This window comes from Caretta caretta, chromosome 21 (genome assembly GCF_965140235.1).
Source record: "Caretta caretta isolate rCarCar2 chromosome 21, rCarCar1.hap1, whole genome shotgun sequence".
Lineage (NCBI taxonomy): Eukaryota > Metazoa > Chordata > Testudines > Cheloniidae > Caretta > Caretta caretta.
In genome coordinates this window covers 7,052,199-7,068,385 of record NC_134226.1, presented here as the reverse complement: position 1 = coordinate 7,068,385, position 16,187 = coordinate 7,052,199, and the positions used below count along the sequence as shown (strand labels likewise).

Here is a 16,187-nt window from a genome sequence, read left to right as displayed (position 1 = left end):
TGGACTCAAATTGGGCTGGGTTGAGCTTTACTCTTGACTGTTGTAACGAATCCACTCACCTAGGCCTTTAGTAGTCACTACTGCACACTGTGCAATGTGGCCTTAAGAACTTAATGAAAATTACAGGGATGGAATCCAGAGCCACCTGCTCTAAAATCTATTACTTAAAATAATGGACCATCTATTCCTTTAGCTATTAGCAGTACAGGGCCATACTGATCCCATCCAGCAGAGGGCATGCCTCACATAGACGCACTAGACACTTGATTACACTCCTCTGTATGCCAGTTGCTGTATCGCTGGCTAATTTTACCACAGTATCCACATTATTTAATTTGTTTTTTATTTCCACTTCTAAAATTATGGTTATTATTTTTTCACACACCGTGTGTGCCTCCCTCATTATCACCAACCTAAGGCGAAACCCAATTAAGAGGAGCAACCCATAATTTACAGTGGGATACTTTTTTTTAAACAGAAGAGACCGGAAAAGGACTAAATCAAAAAGAAATTCTGTCCCTTTAAGAGGAGATAATGAACCAAAGCACTGTTTCTTGGGCTCACATGTTTGCAGAGAATTGCTAATTAAAACATCACTTCTGTAAAGTATGCTGATCCCATTGATTCTTCCCCCCACACAGTTAATTTGCTGCTAGGAAGGCAAAGTCACAAGGGTACTCATCATAAAAATTTCACTGGCTGCAGCTAATAGTTGTAATTAATAGGTGCAATAAATTTCAAATGGCTAGCCAGGGTGTTCATTAGTTTCAGGCTGACTCAGCACCAGTGCGGTAGCCTGTTATTTAATAACCCATTTTCAAGCAGACCTGGCGGCAGGGGCCAGGGAGGAGGCATCCCATGGTATATACAGTAGATCCATATCTTTCCATAGGTAGCAGAGCCGAGTGAATAGTTCATAACAAAAAAACTATTTGTCCCTTTTTGTCCTATTTGTGAATTTTCCAAGCAAAACTCAAAAGACATGAAGACAATTAGCAAATCAAATGGGGCCAGATTTTCTAAAGAGCTCAGCCACCAAAATGAGCTCTTTTGAAAATCTCTCCTTTAATCTCTCTGCGACTCAGTTCTCCATCTGTACAATGAGCATAAAAAATCCTTCCTTTCTTCCACCCTTTGTCTGTCTTATCTATTTCAATTGTAACATCTTTGGGGCAGGGACTGTCTTGCTGTGCATATGTACAGCACCTCGCACAATGGAGTCTCGATTTATGTTAAGGCGTTTATGTGTTACTGTGACACAAACAAACAATAAATAATAATGTGAACCCAGGCACGGATCAAACACCGACAAAATGGCTTGCATGAACCACAGAGCTACACATGTCCGAGCGAAGCCCCAGTTGTACAGATGTGTCTCTGGGTCTGACTGCCAGTGAAATGGACTTGGGCATGTCTAGCACATCACCTGGTCCTTATTTCTCTGGTAGTATGAGCTGTTGGGAGCCTGACACAGAAAGCCTGTGTGGTGTAATCAGTGGAGGGATTTTTTTAAAAAATATTTTCTTTTTTCAGGAGGGGCCTAGCCAAAGAAATGTTAACAGCTGGCAGATGCACAGACATCCTGCAGCACAGCGGGGCCTAAGAAAGCAGTTCTTCTGCATTCTAGTTCTACTATACCTCGTGTGTCACCTGTCCTCGCCCACAGATCTCTCATCACCCATGAAACCTTCCTTGTTGCTGAATGCAGGTCCTGAACTTGTGAAGTGCTGAGTGTGCTCCATTCCCAGGACTGGGCTCTTAGTCAAAAAGTCCCTCATGACTGGAGAGGGAGCATGTCCAGCTATATCCTCCATAAGCCCCTTGGCTTTCCTCCTGAAGTTCCCTGTCTGCAAAGGCTTCCCAAAGAATCGATTGTAGCTGTGGTCAGGTTTTACAAGGTTCAGGTGCTTTCTGCAACATGCTCAGCACCCTCACCTCTGACTGACACCTCTGGGAGTTGAGGGCTCTTGGCACTTTACTGAAGTAGTGCAGCACATTGCCAGGTCAGGCCCTGAGGCTGGAGGGACCGGGTCAAACAAAAGAAGAACTGACCCGAACCATTGCAACGACAGCTTGGAAAATTGAGGAAACTCAGTCCCCATCCAATGTACATCCATAAATGAGGATGAGGCAGGAGGGAAGGAAAAATGAACTGCAAATCTTCTGACATTTCCCCCCTTCATTATCCAGGGAACAGGTACAGTGTGGGCAAACTTCCCCATCACTAGCCCAGCAATGCACCATAGTCTCACCCTGGGAAGAGGGACCACCACTAAGATATAAGAGGGGAGTCAGTCTCCATGGCCCAGTCAGTGCTTGACCCCTCTGCTGAGACTGTCAACAAGGGTCCAGTTAGGATGAGTGGGATTTTTGGACAGTTGCCCATGAGTAACTGGACTGAGACCCATCAACGCAAAAGACACAATTAAAAAGAAACTGGAACCACACAGCAACACGCCTTGAGCTGAGAACCTTTCTACGATTCTCCACCCAGTTAATGGGGATTTTCCCAGGGTGAGCAGGTGGCAAAGCAAACTCTGGGTGAATAAACAGGCCAGTTTTATCCCTGATGTTACTGTGGTGGCTTCATTGGGATGGATGGGTCCAATGTACTTGGGTCCTGATCTTCAGCCCACTGAAGTCAATGGAAAAACTCCCACTGACTTTAATGAGCTTTGGATCAGGCCCTTAATGATAAGAAGATAGAGGGGACTGGCTAACAAGTGAAGGTGGGAATGGTCTCTGCGGCCCATTGAGACAGAACTAATTAAGAACAGCAGCTTCTTCCTTCTTTGTATCTCATCCCCCCACATCCTCAACTTAGAGCGAGTTAAATGAGCTTGGCATGATTGAAGGAAAAGAGAAGCAGCCTCTTCCTTCATTACCCAACTGCTGCAGCTTTAATAAAAAACGGCTTTTCGGTTCGTTATCATCTGGCTGTAATTAAAATATTAATAATTACAACTCCCTCCCTGGAGTCATTTATCATAGTCTGCAGGGAAATTGCTCCTGCTCAAGGGATTGTCTTCCATATGACCAGCTGACCCAGCAAGAAATCCAGAACTCCAGCTCTGTTTGTAAGTAGGGGGAAGTATGTTAACGCAGGGCCCAAGTGTGGCTTTGCCCTAAGCTCTGAGTAAGTTATCCAGCCCCTGGAGCAGACCAGCAAGCAGATTGTGACTTATCGAGAATTCCCCCTTGCTTTGGTAGAAGTACCTGTGCCAGGTTACCTGAACAGGTATGCTGGCAGGCACATAGGGGAGGGATATGGCACCAAGGTTCTGCCCATGCACATGGGGTAGGAGAGATATAGCTGCCCTGTACAAGCTGCTCTCACCTATAGGCAGCTGCCGATGATGGGATGCATAGGTGTGTCCTACTGTCCTGCACAAGCCAAGCCGCCATCTGGCCCATAACAAATACTAGCTAGGGTTTAGAGTGTCAATAGGTAATGGATGCTCCTAGTAGCTTGAGTGGCCCTCCTCTTTAGTTCTTGGTAGCTCTGAAAGGAATTAACGATATTGTAACAATCTGATTTCTCCTGTCTCCTTCTTTTCAGGGCAGGAGACAGCATTATTGCAATGACAATAAATAGTATGGCAAAAACAATGAAGAGCTTTGAACTTCTTAAGAGCTCTTCCTTTTGTTAGGGATGAGATTTCCAAAGCAGTCCAGGGGAGTGAGACCCATCTCTCCTGTTAAAAGTCATGACAGGTGTGCGTACAGTCTTCAAGGCTGCTTTGAAAATCTCACCCTACGTTTGTTAGTTCAACTAGTCGTTTTATTTTTGTTATAACCACAGTGGCAGAGTTGGCCTGAGAGTCTTTGTCTCGTCTCTTAGAGAGCTAAGTCACAGATTCCGGCTGGGGTCAGAGGTGGAGGGGTGGCTGGAGAAGGGATTTCTACTAAATTAAACAAAAGCTTTGAGATGTTTCACTTCAAAGGGAAGACGCCGTTGGAAACTCATTATCTTCTTGCTACATTGAGAGGCAGGGATGTTATTAATCTCATTGACCCTAATTCAAGCACTGGAAGCTGGGGCCCAAAAGTCTGCTCCTGGATGTGGTCAGCAGGGCTTGTCTACACTTGAAGGTTAGTGTGGATTAAGGGAATGTGTGGATAAAAGCTCAATAGCTATTCCTGAACAATTCCATGTGTGGACACCCTTAGGGCTGGTCTACACAGGGACTTATTCCTGATTAGTTTATTCTGAATTAGCTTAATTCATTTTGGAAGTGGATTAAGTTAATTCAGAATAAGGTTCTCTTATTCAGGAATCAGAGCCTCTATACAAGAAATTATTCAGGAATAGCTATTCTTGTTTAAATTCACACACTACACTTCACCCAAATTCACTTCTTTGGGTAGACAAGTCCTAATATAGGCGCTTAGACCAGCAGGCAAAGGTTGCTTTAACTGTAAGGCCGCATGAGCTACTTTCAACTCTTGGATGACAACCAAGTCCATAGCTCACCTGACCCTGGAAGTCTTATGTCTTCTTCAGTAGATGCTTTGCAACCACCCTTGCTAGCATCCATTCCTGCAGCCACTTGTCCCAAGTCTTACTATGCCCTTCGTGCCTCCTATGAGGTCTTGTTTCAAATGCCCCTTCTGCCGCAGTCCCCGAGACACTCCTCCTGAGAGTCCCTGCAAGGTCAACGCCATTTCCATTAGTGATAGGCCTAAAACAAAACAACTCTGATTTTTTGGGTTGCTTGATGTCTGAATCAGGCCAATGGCAGAGACAGGCCCAAATATGCTCTAGGTAAAAAACATTCTCTCGCTCAGCTCGAAGGAATGGGTTTGATGCAGTTACAATAGGGTGAAAGCCTATGGCCTGTACTTTGCAGGAGGTCAGATGAGATGATTGTAATGGTCTCTCCTGGCCCTAAAGCATATGAATCGATGCTCCTGTCATTATTATGGGCCAAACCAGATCCAAATACTCCTCAAACTGTGGAGTGTTCAAAAATCAGGATCCAGGTCTTGCAGCTTGGGTTGTCTCTGGCTTGGCAAGAAAATATTCCATCTGAAAAAAAAAAATACTAAGGGAAAAAAAGACTTTGTGGGATGTGTTTGGCCCTAGATCCATTTGGTTTTGACCGACAGAGGTGATCAAGTGATCAGACCCAATTCTCACTCTCCTACCCCAGCTGGGTTTCCGTCCAACACAGTGTTGAAAATATACATGTTGTTGAGTGTTTCTCTCTCTTTCTTTTTTAAGTGCCTGCTTTGCTAAAAGAAAAAGCAATAGCATAAAGGGTAGTCAAAGCGAGTCTCAGGAGATGAGTATCTAGCCTGCGTTCTGCAGACAGGCTGCCAATAATCTTGTTCTGAGCAGCTTTGCCTGACAGCCACCGAAATATTAATGGGGTCTACTGCCGCTTCTGTTTGGGTATTTGAGATCCTTTGCAATCTCTTGGAGCCTGTTGACAATAAGAAGCAATTACCACTTAAAAATTGTGCCTGTAAACAAGTGCCAGCTTCCCGGCATCCTGATTATAAAGGTGGCATGTTGTGCCCTCCATATTCATGAAACAAAGATACAAATTAACCCAGCCTGGCGGCTGGATTTAGCCGCAGAATGAAGCGTTGCAATTACCGGAGATGACTGAGGCTAATCAGGATAAGTGGGGACAGCGTAAGGAGAGCTGGGATCCTGGAAGAACTGGTTCCCCAATCCTTTTCAGCAACGTTCCCCATTTAAATCCCCTATCGTTATGAAAGTGTGGGGGGCCCCAGAGCAGCTGCACTGATCATTAGGAATTCATTCAGGAACAGCATGGTGATCTCAGGGCCATGCGTTCCACAGGAGTTTTGCCACAATTCAAGATGGGTTAATGTACCATTAACAGGAAAAGGGGATTTTGCTCATTACTTTCCCAGCACAACAAAACATTTTGGTTTACGACAAAGAAGGTGGTTAAATGGGCTCGTTAATTTTTTTCCTTTCCTATTATTACTGGTTAATTATCCAAGCCCTCCAGGACTGGAGCATTAACTATCAGAGTCCTGCTCCTTCACTAATAGCTAGCCAAGATCAGAGAAACGGGTGTCCACATTGAGTCCAATTGAAGTCAATGAAGATGTGACTGCAGGGTTGAGTCCTCATTGACACAAGTGATGGGGACCGGTAGCAATAGGCAAATTTTGTGAATGAGCAAATCCTGCCCCCCCCCCCCCCCCCGCAAACCCAAACCAACCAAAAATACCCTAACAGCCTCACAAGATCTGCTTTGTTCAATTAATTTTCACTAGCACTGCTTAGTTTTAATTATTTACGTGGCACACTCTTGCTAACTCTCATGATTTTATCATCAGTCTTGGGATGGTATCTGGTGCTTTTCTGAAAGCCCCAGCTCCTGGAGTCATGTGAGAAGCTCAGCTTTCACTTTTTTATAAAAGGATATGTGTGGAGGAAAAAAGCTTAAGACTGTGACCCCTAAAAGCTCAAAATCAGAAAGTAAGCCTCATGATGGTGGAGGTCCCGGATTCATGATTTTGAAATGCTTGGCTTGGGGATACATCATGCATGTCTTCCCACTGCACGACCAAATGTGTAGGGAAATATAATGAAGTCTGATCCACATGAAACCTCACCACCGCATCTTCTTTCCTGCTCAGTCTGAGCCAAGAAGCTGGGCAAGACCTTGCCAGGTTTTGAACTTGAGGATTATTGAGGTTTGCAGATTAGCACAGTGAGAATTAGCACAGTTCTGCTGTATGATTTTCATCTTTCTCCAATCACGCCCCGGTTTCCCCCACCCCCAACTGATCTCACAGCACAGCCTCACAGAAGACACTGGGACAAATCCTTGGCTGGTGCCCATTGATGTGGCTCCACTGAGGGCAACCGAGTTTACTGCACCCGCCGTGGCCTCGAAGTGCACAGAGGGTAGGGGAGACTGGGAGTGCAGGATGGAATCAGAGTAAAAGTGATTGGAGGGGCCTGTCCCTTTCTTGGACACCTGTGCGATCCCGCTAGAGAAAGGAGACTATAGAAGAGAAAGGGCTTTTATAATTACCTGTTGGCTACTTTCTGTGGCTCTAGTTAACTGGCACTCTGTCTCCGTAGGAAATAGCCTTCATTTGTGCATGAACCTTTTGTTCAGGAGAGCTGCAGGTGGGGGAGCTTTGAACTGTGTGAGAAAAGCCCGGCACTAAAAAAGAAACTCAAAGCCTCCCTCCCGAAGACTTCTTACAGCAGTTGTGCAGCCTGGACGCACCAAAGCTGCCTTTCAGCTCTGAATGGGGAGGAAGGGCTCTGAAAGGCCGACATCACCCCCCACCCCTCCTTTGTCTGTCCCTTTGCTAACCACCCCCTACCCTATTTGTCCGGCTAAAACTTCAAGGTCGTGCAAGGCTTCAATGCCCCCTTTCACTTGCTATTTGTTACCAAATAAATATGGGTGATTAAAAAGGGATCAGGAATCCATGCAGACTGTAGAGGTGCCTGAGAAGGTGGAGTCGTCCTCTATGTAGCCCATGGCTTTTAGCCCTACATGAGTTAGGAAACGCAATCACATAGGAATAAAAAGCCATAGACCACAGCAGAGGGCTTACCGAGGATAAGCCAGCCGTCTTTAGGGAAATGAAAAAAAAGGGAAAGGGAAATAAAAAAAAAATGAAACCCCTCTTAATCCCTCTGAACTGTGGCCACCTGGACTCCATGTCTGACTCCCCAGAGTTCACAGGTTCCCGAAGAAAATTTAATTTAACTGGAGCTAGGTCCTGGAGTAATTTGCTCCACTTCTAAATAAAGTCACCGGCCTATCATGTGATCCCTCCCCACTGTCATTACTGGGATGTTCGATGGGGTGGGATCTGAGTTACTATAGAGAATTCTTTCCTGGGTGTCTGACTGGTGAGTCTTGCCCATATGCTCAGGGTTCAGCTGATCGCCATATTTGGGGTAGGGAAGGAATTTTCCTCCAGAGCAGATTGGCAGAGGCCCTGGGGGTTTTTCGTCTTCCTCTGTAGCATGGGGCACGGGTCACTTACTGGAGGAGTCTCTGCACCTTGAAGTCTTTAAACCATGGTCTGAGGACTTCAATAGCTCAGACATAGGTGAGAAGTTTATCGCAGGAGTGGGAGGGTGAGATTCTGTGGCCTGCGTTGTGCAGGAGGTCAGACTAGATGATCATAATGGTCCCTTCTGACCTTAATATCTATGAATCTGTGAATCTTTCTTGGGCCATCCTTGAAATGAGTTTGGTGGCCTCCGCTTAGCTGCTTTTACAGAACAGGACATGCTGTCTAATGAAGGCCATTATGGGGTCTTTACCATGCGTCGCCTCCATTAATTAGCTAAAGCCTGTCGCAGTCTGGCTGGGAGCCTACAATGAGCTGGTTGCTGCTCTCACTAGAGGGCTAAACCTAGCCGAACACCTAGGAGTTTCACCGGCAGGACCTGACTTGCAGTGTACATGAATACCCACCTGTCTGGATGAAGTACACTAACGGCAGTGGGTGCCTGGAAAGGCCGTATTCTGATTTTAGCTACACCATGTAAATCCAGAGTAACTGAAGTCAGTGGCGTTACTCCAGATCGACAGTGCAGTAACTGAGAGCAGAATCTGGCCCTTAACATTTCAAAGTGCTGTTGTGGTCGGAAGAGTGACAGTAAAGGGGATATCTTGAGGGTGCGCATTTATGTCCAGCAGTTTGCACAGTTTACAGATCAAAAGCTCTAAAATCCCAGCTTTTCTCCTTCTGCCTCTTGTCTCTTTTTCAGCAATACAGGTTTTGCAGTCAGAGCTTTGCTGGCAAGGCAGCTGGTGGTGCAAACACCGCAATGGATTGATTCTCCTCTCACACCAGTGTAAATCGCGAGTAGCTTCACTGCCTAGTCAGTGCCATTCCTCTGGTTTAAAATGAGAGTGAGGGAGAGGAGGGTCAGGGAAATAGCATGCACCACACCCTCCCCCTGCCACACAGACTCCTGCAGGGCTAAGGGAGTAATGCTGAGTTTGGGTCAGTCGTCCCTGCAAGCTGTACAATAGGGCTCTGAGTTTTTATGTTAAGGTTGCTGCATTATTCCTCGCTTACAAAGACATCTTTAAAGGGCAGATCCTGATCCCTTTGGACCCTTTGGGAATTTTACCATCAACTTCAAGAGCAGCAGGACTTGGTCCTTAGAGCCCTACCCTGCAAGATGCTCAGCACCCACATCTATCATTGACTGCAGTGTGAAATAAGGTGCTCAGCACCTCACAGGGTTGGGGTCAAAATATGCAAGAATGTGGAAACTCCCTATTAAGGACACCTATGTATATTAGGCCTAATTCTTCTCTCACTTACGTAGGCATTTTAATGTAGTTACTCCTCATTTGCTCCAGTGTAAATGAGAAAAGAACGAGGCCCATCGTTTCTAATTCCCTTAGCATTGATTTGCAAACGGAATTGTATAAAACAGGCAGCTAGAAAGCCCTGCGCCCTTCTCATCCAAGTTGTATTTTACAAGCTGCACTGTAGCATTGTAGTTCTAGGGGCAGCACTGTCTTCCAGCAGCGATGAATCTTAAAGAACTTACCTGCTCCAATCCTGCTCCGATTGACACCAATGGCAAAACTTCCAGGGAGCAGTTGTGTAAAGCACGAAGGAGCTGATTTTTACATAGTCCATTTTCTGGCCATAACTGCACCTGCATTATTTCCTGCCTGTTCTGCTAAATGCCTGCCATTGGCATCCCATATGACAGCATTTTATGTTGCTTTTAAGGATCTCAAAGCATGTGATAAACATTGGATCAGATCCTCAGCTGGGTGTAAATCAGTGTAGCTGCAGTGTATACCCGCTGAGGACCTGGTCCATTAAGTACAGTAATACTTTGCACTTATAAAGCCACTTTCATTTGAGGAGTTTACAAAGGTGGTTTAGTGTTATTACATCTCCTTTATAAACAAGGAAATGAAGGCACTGAGCTTTGAAAATCTGGCCCCACAGCTGGTAAGGGACTTGTCCAAGGTCACACAGCAAGTCAACAGCAGAGTTTGGAATAGAACCCATGAGTCCTGCCTCCCATTTCCAAGGACTAGTCTACATTTCTTCTCTAGCAGCTATTGTAATGGCACTGGCTACTACAATAACTGAATGCATAATAAGACGCAGCTGCAAAAGGTGCATGAAACAAAACTTTCTCTGTAGGCTGCTGGAGAAAGAAAGACTTTTGCTGAGAGTATGTTTCCTACTCCCTCCCACTCCGCTTCCCAGGTTGATGGTTTCCTTGGGTGCCTCTTCCAAGAAACCTTTCTTTCTGCAGAATCAGAGGCAGCCACGAAACAAGCTCGTCTGGACAAGGTAAAGTGTGTTCAGAGGAGAGGAACACAAGAGATACTCCCAGCAGCTTTGTCTAGACACAGGAACAGTCCCCGCTTGCTAGCAAGTGCCTCCGCACCCTGTGTGCAGTATAAACCAGGGAAGCCTGCCAAAGTCAATGAAGCTACGCAGATTTATACAGCTAAAGATCTGGCCCTCTGCCGTTATTCTCTTCCCTTACATACCCTGCTGTCGCTCACACTTGTTCAGCAATAGTGATTGCTAATTACCAGGTGCTGATGAGGCCAGTCTAAGAAATTCCCCTCTGTTGCCTCGGTAAAAGTCTTTGGGAAATTCAGTTTCTCTAAAACGGTACAGTCAGCAGGTTTGGTGAAATCTTAAACCCTGCAGTATAGAATAGTACACAGGCTTTTCACTGACTAGCTGAGCTTCTGAAGCACGTGGATGGCTCTGAAATGTTGCTTGCCCACATCCGTTCTCCTTTAACAATCAAACCTGAATGTCAGGAAAAAGGCACCACCTGTTCCATATGGTCCTACGTGGACACATTTGCTTTTTGGCAACATAGTCTTTATCTAGGCAACGAAACTTGCGTTGTGAATGCCACCTGCATGGGCTTAAATGGGCACTGCGCAGACATACTCTGAGCATGGCTACATTGTCCTACACTGTCGGGTATTGTGTGTGGGCTGTGTGGCCACCTGTATGGTCCTGTGTTGGTGCACAAAGTGCTCACCTGTTAGGTATCCACTGGTGCTATACAACAACCTGCTCCTATAGACATATCTGTACACATATGCCTATGTGCTCCTAGACAGTCCCGTGAACCCTATCCCCAACTGCTCCTGTGCGGACATGCATGCTATATGCCATGGTATCCCATTGCTGGACATAAAGCACAGCCCCAGCTTTCCAAGGAGCCTGGTGCCTTCAGCATCAAAGCCAGGTGCCTCTGTGGGGTCAGCACCGATTGCCCGCGCACCCTCCTCTTAATAGAGCAGCATGGTGCTTTGCACTGTCTCCTTGCTCCAGCACCCAGGGCTGGGAGGATATAGGAGGAACCTGTTGTGCTTTTAACCACCCCCCCATGACACCAAAACAACCCAGCCCATCTCTACTGCAAACCTCCAGTGCAGCCTCCAGCCCCGTCCTGCTCCCTCAGTCTCGCCCCAGGAAAAGACTGCTCTCTACCCTTGGAGAGCGCCACACAGCCGTCAAGAGGGAAAAGGGAGATGCACACACACCGTGTCAGGTTAAACGCCATCCCGGATCTTTCATGAGCACCCTCCACTGCTTCCCCCCTCTTTCCTCTCCACCTCGCCCCCCTGCTGGCTGCACTAAGCCCTAATCAGACACGCCAGCCCCCAGCAGGGAGAGGATTGAAGGGACGCATCGTTTTCAAAGTCTCGGCGCCGACGGCTGGGCACAGATGATCTCACCTTTGGCAGCGCGACATCGTCACGGCGGGGCTGGCGCGCCGAACCAGCCGACCCAGATATAGGCCTGAAAAATGGCAACAGCTCCCGCCACCCACCCTGCTGGCTAGGAGAGATGAGATCTGCGTTGCCGTCTCCTTCCCAGCCCCCCGTCCATGGCTCTTGAGTCACAGGCTTTCCGGTGCGGGGGGACAATGCTCCCGGCCACACCAGCCTCCCGGGGATCCGGCCGTGAGCGCTGTACACCCCGACTCCTGCTCCACTCCTCCTGCTGCCGTCCCGCCACAGAAATCTGAGCGGCATCCAACTAAACTTGACTCACTTTTGAAGCCGTTGACCCCTCCCCTGCCTGCCGTCCCCTCTCTGCCTTCCCTCTCCATCTCTCCACCGGTCGCCAAGTGGTCGCTGTTCCACTGCACACTTGAGATGGTTCATCACCCCGGGGCTGGGGCTGGCGGGCGGGGAGGGGGGGTGGTGGTGGTCAGGTATTTCTCCATCCTTAATTCTCAAGAGCCTGGGTAACAAAGGCTCTATTGAACTCCTGCCTCTCTGGTCTGTGAAGCAGAAACCTCTTGTATCTACTTCACTGGCTTTGATCTAACTCCCACAGTGGGATGCGTATTACTCACGTCCCAGTGCTGGGGTATTGCTGCCAGGATGGGGAGTGGGGGTGGGGAGGAATAAGCCTCTCCTCCCCTCATCACCCCTGTTTTGGAAAGCACCCTGCCGGTAAGCCTGCAAGGGATCACCCGGCCCTAGCCTCTCACACCAGCTTTTCCACTTTCTCGCTCTCTCTCTTCTTCCCCACCCTGCCAGTTCTCTCCCCCTAGCCCAAAACAGGTCACCCTCCCAGTCCCAAGGGATGAGCTACACATGCCTTTTATCACTGGCCTGGCCACTGAAATGATAGAGTCTTGGCTCCACCATTCCTCTCTCATCCTGAGAACACTGAACTTGGTGGAGCAGGGACGAAGATTTTGTTTGTCAAAAAGGCTTTTACTGGCATCTGGGCAAGAGGCAAACAATGAAAACATCTGACTGGGGGGGGGGCCAAGTCTTCTGAGTCTTGAACACACAGTATTTTCCCCTTGTGCAGTTCCCCTGTGGGGCATGTTTAGCTCTGGGGGCTTTTTGGAGGAGTGGGGTGGAGAGGGGGCATGCAGCAAGTTGGTTGTTGGATTGCTGGGCTCACACCCTGATCTGATGGTGCTGAGCGTGCTGAGCTCCCACTGTCTTCTGCTTAGGGGACAGATGTTCAGAAGCTCTCGGAGCCCAGCAGCTTGGACCATGACGCCGGTGGGTGGCTATTCCTAAAAGCTCCCACCGAGCTGAGCTCTTCTGAGAATCCAGCCACTTGTTTAGCTGCCTGAGCTGTTCAGAATATCTGGTCCCAGTACTGGGAACTGTACCCTTCTGAAAATTCTGGGCAACATTTTCAAAAGCCTGCAAGTTCCTTGGGTCACTTCTGACCAGATTTTCAGAGGCATTCAGGTGCCTAAAGATGCAAAGTGGGATTTTCAACGCGCCTAAGCAGGGTGGGTGCCTAACTCCCATTGACATCAAACGTTTATTTGCATCTTTAGGCACCGAAATGCCTTTGAAAATCTGTCTAGGAGTTACTTGAAAGGCAATAGAACTAAAGTCCCTGAGTCACTCAGGCCCCTTTGGAAATTGTACCTTCTTGCCTCAATGTACGATTTTCAGAAAGTGTCAGCACCCAGCTGTTCCCAGTGACTTCAGCTAGCTATAGGTGCTCAGCACCTTCTGAACCTCAGTCCTTAAGGGGTGTCTCAAATTACATACCCAATTAGTGAGCCCTAATCTACAAATTTAGGCCTTAGTATAGCCAAGGGCTTTCAGTGCTGCCTCCCCCACTCCAGCCGCTTCACTCTTCCTTCACTAGCCCTCTCCCCCATTCCTCAGGTGCTTTCATTCCACTGCTGCCCTGGGCCTCCAAAGAGCTGAGACATTCAAAAGAGTCTCTTCCCAGGTGCCACAGAGGCCCCATTCTTCTCCTGCCTCTGTCCCCTCTGTGCTCTCATTGTTCACCATGACTACACACATTCTTGAGCCTCTAATGAGAGCCACGTTGCCATTTCCGTCTTATGAGGGGGAGGGAGAGAGAAATAGCATTATAGCAAAAATAAATACAAATAAAAGGATAGATAGATAGATAGATAGATAGATAGATAGATAGATAGATATCCAGGAACTGCCAGACTGGATCAGACCTAGGGCCCATCTAATCTGGTATCCTGTCTCCCACAATAGCTAGTGCTAGATGTATAAGTGGAAGTTGCAAGAAACCCTGCATGTATGGCATAACCTACCCCCAGGCAAAGTTTCCTCCTGACCCCCATCACCTAGCAGCTGGCTCGTGCCTTGATGCAGGCGGGCCCTTCCGAAAGTCTTGCTTATTTTTTAACTATTCACTGTTATAACTCAAGAGACCAGCGGAGATCAGTGAGCTGGGAGATAGTGAGGCAGAGAAACCTAACTTGTTTCAAGACTGAACATGATTCATTTGTGCAGGGGATGGTATGATGAGGTTGCCTGCAACGGCATATGGCCCATCTGCGACTGCTAGTAGTAGAGATGGGACACTGGATGTGGAGGTCTCTGAGTTACTACAGAGAATTCTTTCCCAGGTGTCTGGCTGGTCAGTCTTGCCCACATGCTCAGGGTCTAACTGATCGCCATATTTGGGTTTGGAAAGGAATTTCCACCCAGGTCAGATTCTTGGGGGGTTTTTTTTGCCTTCCTCTACAATGGGGGGAAACGAATCACTTGCTGGTTTGAACTAGAATGAGTGGTAGATTCTCTCTAACTTGAAGTTTTTTAAATCAAGGTTTGAGGACTTCAGTAACTCAGCCAGAGTTTATGGACCTAGTGCAGGAGCGGGTGGGTGAGGTTCTGTGGCCTGTGATGTGCAGGTCAGACTACATAATCGTGATGGTCCCTTCTGGTCTTAAAGTCCATGAGTTTATGAGACTTGGGCAACAATCCATTTCCCAGCTATCTTGACAATATCAAGCAGACAATAGCTATCTTGGCTTCAGCTCAGAGAGATTAGAGCTATCCAATCACATTTATAAGGCCACCTGTACTATGAATTGAGTATTTGGAGAGTATCTTTCCTTGTAACAAAGTCATTTCCTTACCCCCAACCTGCCTCACTATGTCCTAGTCAATGAGTTATATTGGGACTTGGCTACATAATGCAGCACCTTCTAACTGGGGATCTCAAAATAGGTTCATGATGTTAACCCTTTTGTATTAAATACTATTATATACTTTTCTTTACATGCACATTGTATACTGTTTGTCCCTCCTGTGTCATATGCAATATTTTCTGATCCTTTATGAATTACCACCTTCTCCCACCTATTTTGTATCTACATCTGCTTTAATAAAAAGAATTTAAAAAAATATATTAGCTTCATAATAACCCCTAATAAACTTCACAACACCCCTCCTTTTAAGGATGGAGAAAAGGAGGGACAGGTACATTTAATGACTTGACCAAGGTCACACGGTGAGTCATTAAAAGAGCTGGGGGATTCAGAGCAGAAGTGTTGGCTCCCAGATTCACCTGCTGTAACCACATTGCTGTCAGGAACCAGGAATTGAATGCAGGAGTTCTATCAGTGCCTTGGTCTAACCATTAGACAACACTGCTGCTAACATTCTCTAAGACACCGCCTTAGAGTTTACTTAGAGAGACCTGTGTTTGTAGAAAAGTTCACATACTTGGACAGCACCATCAGCCAGGATGGTGGAACAAGCCAGGACATCCGGAACAAATTCAGTAAAGCCAGGAACACCTTCAGGAGCTTAAATACAGTCTGGAAATCATCAAAATACAACACCAAAACCAAACTCAAGATTTATCAGAGCTGTGTACTTTCAACACTACTTTATAGTGCAGAATGCTGGGGAATGAGAAAGTCTGACACTTCCAAAGTGTCTTCATTCCATACAACCTGCCTCAGAAAAATCCTCCATATCTTTTGGCCCAGAACAATCTCAAACCAAGATCTATTGACACAGTGCAGCCAAGAGGATCTGAGCCCCATCGTTGCCAGGAAGCGCTGAAGATGGGGTGGCCATGTGCTTCGGATGGAAACTGATTCCATCACCAGAGTAGCAATAAGATGGACACCTGAAGGCAAGTGAAAACGGAGCCGCCCGAAAACAACATGGCGAAGCGCTGTGGAAGCTGAGCTGAGAAACCTGGGGCACAACTGGGAACCATTGGAAGGCCTGCCAGAAACAGACAGGAGCTTCATCACTGCCCTAAACGCCAGAGGTGTAACAGGAACATGATGATGATGATGTTCATGTGTCTGCATTAATTACAGGTTCTCCGCCAGGGTGTTGTCTCCACTCAAACGGCTCATGTAGCACCAAAATGACTGAGGCCCAGCTACAAATGCAGCAGCAATGTATTAACCAGAGACACTATCAGCTGGA

General features: G+C 47.1%; 1 protein-coding gene across 3 annotated transcripts in view; it reads right to left on the bottom strand.

The window, feature by feature from the left end:
* Nucleotides 1-16,187, bottom strand: part of BLACAT1 (BLACAT1 overlapping LEMD1 locus) — a 63,281-nt gene that overhangs the window by 20,271 nt on the left and 26,823 nt on the right. Inside the window, exon 1 of one of the 3 annotated variants that reach the window (XM_075122093.1) lies at nucleotides 11,718-11,990. The exons of the other annotated variants lie outside the window; for them this stretch is intronic. The gene's annotated coding sequence lies outside the window, so the exon portion shown is untranslated. Of the gene's footprint in view, nucleotides 1-11,717; nucleotides 11,991-16,187 lie in introns of those variants that run through there. 3 annotated transcript variants of the gene reach the window in all.